At 34.2% G+C, this 8,703-nt stretch overlaps 1 long non-coding RNA gene across 3 annotated transcripts; it reads left to right on the forward strand.

Moving 5' to 3' along the window:
* The first annotated feature begins 2,028 nt into the window (after positions 1–2,028).
* On the forward strand, positions 2,029–7,687 carry LOC125059584. 3 transcript variants are annotated; one of them, XR_007118699.1, is made up of 4 exons: positions 2,029–2,238; positions 2,891–2,993; positions 3,580–3,818; positions 4,037–7,687. It is a non-coding gene; the product is annotated as an uncharacterized LOC125059584 (long non-coding RNA). The 3 variants fall into 3 exon arrangements; XR_007118701.1 differs by lacking the exon at positions 2,029–2,238 and adding an exon at positions 2,287–2,710; XR_007118700.1 differs by lacking the exon at positions 2,029–2,238 and adding an exon at positions 2,287–2,645.
* Positions 7,688–8,703: the final 1,016 nt, after the last annotated feature.

Genomic DNA, 8,703 nt, shown 5'->3' on the forward strand with positions numbered 1-8,703 from the left:
CGCAAGGATTACTTTTAATTATTTCTGTGAACAACACTGCCATGAGTACAATTACATATTTACAGATGCCTCTAAACACGGTTCGTCTGGTAATGTAGGCATAGGAGTATTTCACTTACAAAGTAAAACTACAATAAAAATAATGTTTCCTCCGGAGTCCTCAATCTTCACAGGGGAATGTTACGGTATCTTTAAAGCTTTAAAATTAGTTTTGAGTAAGAAACTTAAGAAATCCATCATATTCACAGATTCACTTAGTGCTCTTCAAGCTCTCCAAAAATATCCATTAAAAAACAAATTAATTTTTCCTATCATTATTGAGATTAGGAGTTTGTTGTATGAATGTGAGCAATTGGGGTTGTCTGTGTCATTTGGTTGGATACCTGGACATTCTGGTATTTTTGGTAACGACATAGCAGACCAACTAGCAAATGAAGCTGTTAAGGATGGCGATTCTAAGTCGTATAAAAATTATTATCATGATTTGGCCTCACTTCCTGCTTCTTTTCTTCGACAATCTTGGACTGACCTTTGGATTCAGAGCAGTTTAATTAAGGGTAAATATTTTTCATGTATTCAGCCCACAATACCACTAAAGCCATGGTTTTTTAAAATGAAATTTAATAAAAAGGAAACATCGTCTCTCATTCGTATGAGATTGGGCCATGTGTGTACCCCAGCCCACCTTTCCAGATTTCATATTATTGATAGTGAAATGTGTGAGTGTGGGCTGAATATTGGTGATTTAAACCATATCATTCTGTCCTGTCCTCGGTATAACCACTCCATGTTATTCAATCATTCTCATCCTTCTTCTAGTATCCCGTTACCTACATCTGTTCCTGTTCTGCTTTCATCTTTAAATAATAATATATATAAAAAGTTATGTTTATTTCTTACTCTAAATAATATAAAATTATAAATACATACATATGTATACAAATCGTATTTTGTATGATATATATTTTATTAATTACTGTTCCTTTCCATAATGTATAGGTCTACCAGGATCTGATGGCAAAAAGGGAAAAAATAAATTGACGCTAGCAATACTGGGGAAATTGGAGTAAAACGTTTTGATACTTTTTTTCCTTATAGCGGCTGATTCTGTGTGTGATACATGCAAATATAAAAAAATATCCAATGTGGGGTTTGAAATTTAGATGAAAACTCCAATTACTCTGTTCATGAGTTTTTTAATTAATTAAGAACTTGAAAATGGTTCCAAATACTGCACATCCATAAAAAAGTCTTCAACAAAGTATTTATAATAAACCTTTCCTCCTGCATCTCAATTAACCTATCTTGTTCTATGAACTGATTTTAAATTTTTTTTACATGTTCACAAGATTTTCGCCATTCATCGATCCCTATTTGAGAGAAATAAACAGTGTACAACTCATTTATCTTGTTTCTGATCAATTCTAAATCGAAACTATGCAAGTTTATTTGTAGTATAAGAAACCCCTGAAATAAACCAAAGTTTAGTATAAGTACATAATATAATACACACGAAAAATCCCAAAAACCAAACTATCAAGACGTGTCATTCCTACTAACCAGTCAACGCTTGCACATGGCTCAATATCGATGATAGTGTATGTTCTGCATCTTGTTGACCAAGTATTCTTTTATAAACATTGAAAACAATATGTCTTGCATGCGATTGAAGAGTTTTCTTCGACATTTTCATCACTTTTTAAAGGAAATTTGAAGCCAAACCAAAAACAATTCCTCGAAATTTCAGTTGACAGATGAAATTTTTCTTTTATTGCCATATGTAAATCGCTAATTTAAAAAAAAAAAATTTGCCATCAGATTCTGGTAGACCTATAGTATTTTGTATTAGAGATAGTTTTATATCCTGCTGATCCTATCCTTTATCGATGTAATGTTCATTCGGTGTAAAATTATTTTTCTTTACTATTCCGTTTTCCTTACCTTTGTCTGTGGCAATACGCTCTGCGTGAGGCTATTAAAAAAAAAAAAAAAAAAAAAAAAAAAAAAAAAAAAAAAGATATCGTTCTTTCGTTCGGTCTTGCGAATTGCGATGCCAATAAATTAAAAATTTCAATTTTGAAACAGCGCGGGAAATGTTGAAGTAGTCGGGCGTCCTTTTTTTGTCTTAACTTTTGAAAATTAAATTAATTAGATATTACAGGCTTAATTAAGTTGTAAAGTGTATATATTAGTAGTTATTGTTGATAATTTATAGTTTTAGTTTGTTTTCTTCGCCTGGTAAGTAATTTCATTGTATAATATGTAAATAGGATTTTCTCTTGGCGTCCATGTTGGACAATGGACATCCCTCCAGGTGTCTCGTGCGGTTTAGTCACAATATATGCGTTGGGAATGGAAATGGAAGGTTGAATTTTAGATACAGACTGTTCGGAAATCACGAAATCGGTTAAAAGAAAGATAATCTCAGCTAGAAACCAAAAGAAGAGAAGGAATACGGGTTTATCAGATTGCCAACTGAAATATTTCATATAAATTATTATTATCCTAAATTTACTTGATGCTTTTCCAAATTCCGTTCCAATTTTCAATACAATAAGACATTTCCTATCTGTTCTTATACATGCGGTTGAAGGCATTCATTTTGTGGATTTTCAATGGGGTGCCTCTAGTAGTAGTTAGCTTAGGTGAGGATAACTTAATAGACCCAGATAAATATGTAAATATAAATAATACCAACAAATTAGTACAGGTGAATCTTATATTTTTTCCTTTGTTCTATAGTTTTCTGAAATTTGAACACCCAGTCTAGGCTCTTTGTAAACTCAAAAGGAATTTCTTTCCTCAAATCTTATGATTTTAATGATACTTATCAGAGTAGCATCACCTCTATATGAACGAACATTATACATCTTTAATTATTTGTTTTCAGCAACAAATGGAAACCAGAACTAAGTCCTTGGATGCATCGGTCATCTGTTCACCTGTCGGGTGTTTCATGCTATTGGAAGCAGCTTTTTATTGATGTTTATATGGTATGTAAGTCTATGAAATTGTGGTTTAATTTGAAAAAATTCATTATGTAACTTGTAAGTAAATATCTAAAATACTTGTTTATTAGGTAATTTACTGTATAACTTTACAAATTTTATACCATTTTAGTTTGTGATCAATAGGTAAAATGTACCATCATGTATATTTAAGGTGCAAAAGCAATCGCTAATGAACTTAATTAAACATTCTAAATATATTATTGTAATTATAATAGAAGCCAACGATGACTTAATTAAATTTATCAAATGAATGTATGCTTCATGAACTTTGGAAGTATAAAATCTAGTGATCAAAATAATGGCAATCAGACATTTTCTTTAATTATTTTTACTAAGTTTATATTATAATGCTGTTTATAACTGAGAAGTTTAAATGCTTTGATTAGTTTTTAAGAAGTTTAAATTTTTGTTTAAGAAAAACGTTAAGACAGAGCAAGTAGGTTTTATAAATTTTACTTTCAAATATTTAATATTAAAGTGACCTACTGAACAAACCTTGGTGCTTACACGAGTTCTTCAGTTTTCTATTTGATCAAAGTACTAATGAAATTAAAATTTAACTTTTCAGAAAAAGAGGAGAAAACAAGACATCTAAAACTATTAATGGAAACAACCAAAGGACAAACTACATTCAAGTCGTAGTAATTCATTTAAGCGTAATATTTATATCAAATCTATGATGATGATGTAATTTTATCTCAGTAACTGGAGTGCTGTTCCATGTTATGTATTAAACGCATGTAACTATATAACCTTACAAACAGAACAGAACCTAAACAATTTTATGAAACCGTCACATCATCTGACGTAAGTTTTTACAAATTAACCAATCTTATTTTATAGAACAGTAAGCTTACAAAAATAATTAGTTTTTCGCTGCCCATTTATTATTTTCATTGATTACTTGCTGTTTAACAATTCTAACTTTTAAAAGGTAGAAATAGGTTTTTTAAACAATTAATTTTTAAAAATTAGTACTAGACTTAAACTGAAATTGGATTTATATCTCTCTCTTTAATCGGCAGCTCATGTCGGAGCGTCGTGGTCAGCAACGAAGCGTCGAGAGCGGACTATCTGCTTCCACCGGTTTCTGTCCAGCGCTTCTCTTATGACCGTGCACAGTTTTGAGGATGATGAGTCTCACTTGACCGGTCCATCCGGTTGGTGAACGGCCACGTGGTCTTTTGTCTTCTGTGTTACCGACCACAATCAGTCTCGGTTCCCCGTTGAGATGCGATTATATTTTTAAGAATACTTTTTTGTTGCTCTTTGCACGATCTAAAATAAGGTCTTATAGATTTTTCACGTATCGTTCATCGTTATCGAGATTTATAATTTGGGGAGAAGAAATTGTTTTTAGCTCGAAACTTCTAGAGCGTGTTCAGACCTACAAATTCGTTTTTATGACTGTAATATCGCATCACTTTCTTCATATGGAATTTCAACAAAAATAACGTTCATAAAATACGTCATACTAAAATCAGCTTTTTTTGAGCCCCCCTCTCCCTATCGCATGTCAAGCTGTGTCGCACCTTTTTTTTATTTTCGCGAAAAATTACGTCCTCTAGCGCGCCGCAAAGTCAGTAAGACCCTACCCGGTTTCGATTTAGCCGCTCGCACGGTTGTATCCACACGTAAAAATGGATGAATGGTTTTTCAGGGAATTATTGCTAATACAAAATAAATTAATAAACCAGCCAAATTATTAATCAAACACATGAAATTTATTAATCAAATAATTGTTATGCAGCAAAAATAATACATAATTACACATGGTCATTTTTTTCACACTTTTTCGTCGTTTTGATGGTCCTGGCTGTTGAAGTTCCTCTTCGGTACACTCTTCGAGTCGTGAAAATTCTCAATCGAAGGAAATGATGATGTGACGGCCGAAAAATCGTAATCTTCATCATCGTGATCGTCGTTGAATAAGATCTCGACTTTGGCGACATTGTCGCATGTCTGTCCACTACAGTGCAGGCCAATAACCGAGCAACTTATTCCTGCAGCCCCACACTTTCCTTTACATTTGCACGAAATGAGTTTCAAAAGTTCAGGTGGAGCGGGTGCGGCTGTGTGCAAATTGGTTCAAGCCCGTAATTCGTCTGTCGCCAACCCCATTCCTGTATTATATTCCATATATATGTATAAAATAAGGTCCCGCACCACAAGAGTCGGGGGGGATATTGGGAAATTTATATAATAAAAAAAAAACCCCATACCTGAGGATCTTTAAAAATTCCGAGCCACGTTTGTAAATATGTCCGGAAAACGTGTTGGCGGACTGCGCTTTCCGTTGGTGGGAGCAGTGAAAGATTATTCATCTTATTTGTTGTCATTGATTTTACAAGGTGTTGGAATCAAAAAATCCCTCGTTGTGTCCTCTTTCCGACCACCGTACAGAGCGATAACGAAGAGCTTTCCTGCGCAAGCTCAGTATTTTTTCACTCAGAGCTCGCATATCTTGCAGGTATAAATGAGCAGACTTCGCATACAGGAAGTGGCCGCTGGCATGAAAGAAAGGAAGCATTTTTTGTATTTGTCTTTAATCAGATGGTAATTTCTAGGCATATCAGTTGTTCTCTGATATTTAATCTTATTCTCCAGGGGTAAGAGTGGGGTTCTGAACTCATTCAACTGACCTTTAAGATCTCACCATACGGATATCGCATCGCTTTCTTCATATGGAATTTCAACAAGTGGCCGTTCATAAAATACGTCACACTAAAATCAGCTTTTTTTGAGCCCCCCCCCCCCCCCATCGCACGTCACGCTGTGTCGCACTTTCTGTGACCCCCCCTAAAAATATTTGGTCACAAAAACTAAGACCCCCCCTGCTGAGTATGATAAATTCTAAAAAATAAAATTGAAAATAAAAAAGATTTATTTAGTTATAATAAAATTAAAATAAATTAATAAATATCTTTCATAACGAACATATAAATAATAAATAATATTTCTATTATTCCAAGGATTTTCTAAATGGGCCGAAATATCTACAATCGGTATTGCACCATCTTCTTCTTCATCAAAACTACCGTCCACTTCATCGACATCTAACCATTCTGCATCTTCCGTACTATCGTTTTCATCTCCTATTATGCATAACAGCTCTCGAGCTCGCCGATCTGCGATACGAGTTGGTTGTACGCGCTGAACTACTTCAACCTTTCTTTGATTTGATTTGAATGAAAATAATTTAAAGATTCAATATTATTTTGAATATTCACTTGAAATTGCTTGTCATCACTTTTGTACTCTTGCTTGAGATCGTTCCAAATATTATTGACATTTCTTGTACGATCTTGGATTTTATATCCGGATAACACTTTTTATAAGTGTTAAATAATTTTTGATCGAGTTCACCTCTTATCGATGTCATTGTTTTCTTATATGTATCTCAACTATTAAAATCAGAATTTCGGCAATAAAGAGTATAAAGTAATTAACTGAAGAGTATTATATTAAGAAGATGAAAAAACCGTCTGTATTATTTCACTGTTAAATGGCGAATGAAAGAATAAAATAATAATAAATACATGAGAAACAGTATTTTCATATGTTACTGAATCGAGAACGCATTGTACGTGGAAACGTTACTCTCTCAAGTATTGGAAAAACAAAGAAACCAGTTGTGACGGATTGCAACGCCGCTAGAGTCGCGCCACAGAGCTAGCGCTCATGTGATAAAATAATAAACGGCGTACGTCTATTGATCGTTTGGGTTTGATCTCTCTTCATCTTTGTGTTCCTGTCTCCGACCTTATTCCCTCCGGTTGATGGAATACAAGAGATACATACCAGATAACTGAGATCGAGAGTATGATTTCTTTTGTTGTAAGAGGTGAAATAAGAATGCCTTCCAGAAGTAACATTGTCGGGATATTAAGTCACTAGAAAATGTAGTGAAGGTTGCAGCTCGGAAAATGCACTCCTTGTTAAAGAGTAAGTAATTCTTGAACGCATCCCCTAAGAGTCTCGATAGTCTTTTAACCTGACTTACTTCGGAATGCTTCGTCATATTCAGTCTCAAGAGTAGACCAATTTCTGTCAATCAAAATTCAAAATTCAAAAATCATTTAATCACATGGGTAACACATTGTACACTTATGACTTGTCAGTAAAGAAAAACATATTAATGCTCCTAATTTTCGATCGATCGATCGATTATTAAATAAGCTAGGTTTTCAAGAACCGCTTTTGGAATTTCATGACATCTGGAGAGAATGAAGTCATATAACTGCCTGCTCTTTTCAATTAAACCAAAAAGCAGATAATCGAAACTACAGCTTCTGAACTCTGACATAAGATTGCTGCTGAGTCTCTCAGTGATCTCTTCTGTTTTGGACTTTCCATATGACTCTAAAATATGATGAACATCTGTATCGTATGACCTTGAGAAAGCTATTTTTCTTCCAACACTGACATCTCTTAAATGCAAATCCTTATACTCTGAGTCATGTCGAGCCGGTTGAGTGATGGCGACTTCAGATCTAATATCAACCGAGACCGATAATCTGGTTGGTTTCTGTCTAATGATATTGGTTTATTCACAATGAGCTAGGTGCAATCCGGGCAATTGGGGGGTATAGCATAAGTATCGGACACTCTGTAGCCCTGCCAAGCTAATTCTGATATGTAATTTTGTATGAATAAGAAAATTTCTTGCAAGAAAAGATTGTAATCTTCATTTCCCCTAAGTGCCTTTCCCAACTGGTTTGTATTTATGGTGACATGGGTGGCTAAGTTAGTTGTTAACGAAAAGAGAGCTGATCTCTTTTGAGATGAGGCTTTGAAACGGTGCACATAACTCCCCCCGTAGTTCCTCCCACACCAATCTTCTATTGGACAGTCCCTGAATGCTCGAGGTAATGTCTCTAGCTTGTCGTGTATCATTCTTTTCACCAATCCAATCAAAACACTGTCAGGGTACATTCTCTCTAAATAGGTGAGATGTAAAAAAGTTTTTTTTTATCGCCCGCACGGTTTCTGCGTTGTGGCCCAGGGTCAAAAACAGGGAAACGGGTAAAAACATACAATTATCGGCTGGAAAGGAATTTAAGAATAGAAAATAATTAATCTATAAAATAAAAGATCAATTCTTATAAATCTACATACAAAAGGAGTGTAAGAAAACATATTTACATTTACGTTCATATTGTCTAAATTTTTTTATATTATTACTTAAGATAAAAGCTGCTAAAAGTTTATATACATGTGGGTCCAATGTTGATAGTAAACTTGATATGGATGAAGGGAAAGGGATTTGAAGGGAAATGAGACCTTCGAGAAGAGCCGACCGGTCTCGTCCAGGACAAACAAACATGATGTGATTTAAATCACCTACATCATATCCGCATTAAATTTTGACGTAAAAATATTTACATTAGGATGAGAAAAATAAATAGACACTATACAAATTTTATTTACAATAGCAGCAATGACTGAAAAGTCATCTCCGAATGAGGGAAGTGGAAATAAGAAATAGGGGAGATTATTTTTAATGACTATGGTAACACCGCCATAGCCGTCAGTTCTGTCCTATCGGAGAATAACATACCTAACCTTGAATTCGAAAAGTCAATCCCGGGCGAAGCCATGTTTCCGACAGAGTTGAGACAAATGGTTCAAATTTATTATACAAATGGATTAAATCATTTTTATTGCAGATAGCGCTTCTGCTATTCCACTG

This window comes from Pieris napi, chromosome 20 (assembly GCF_905475465.1).
Source record: "Pieris napi chromosome 20, ilPieNapi1.2, whole genome shotgun sequence".
NCBI classification, from domain to species: domain Eukaryota; kingdom Metazoa; phylum Arthropoda; class Insecta; order Lepidoptera; family Pieridae; genus Pieris; species Pieris napi.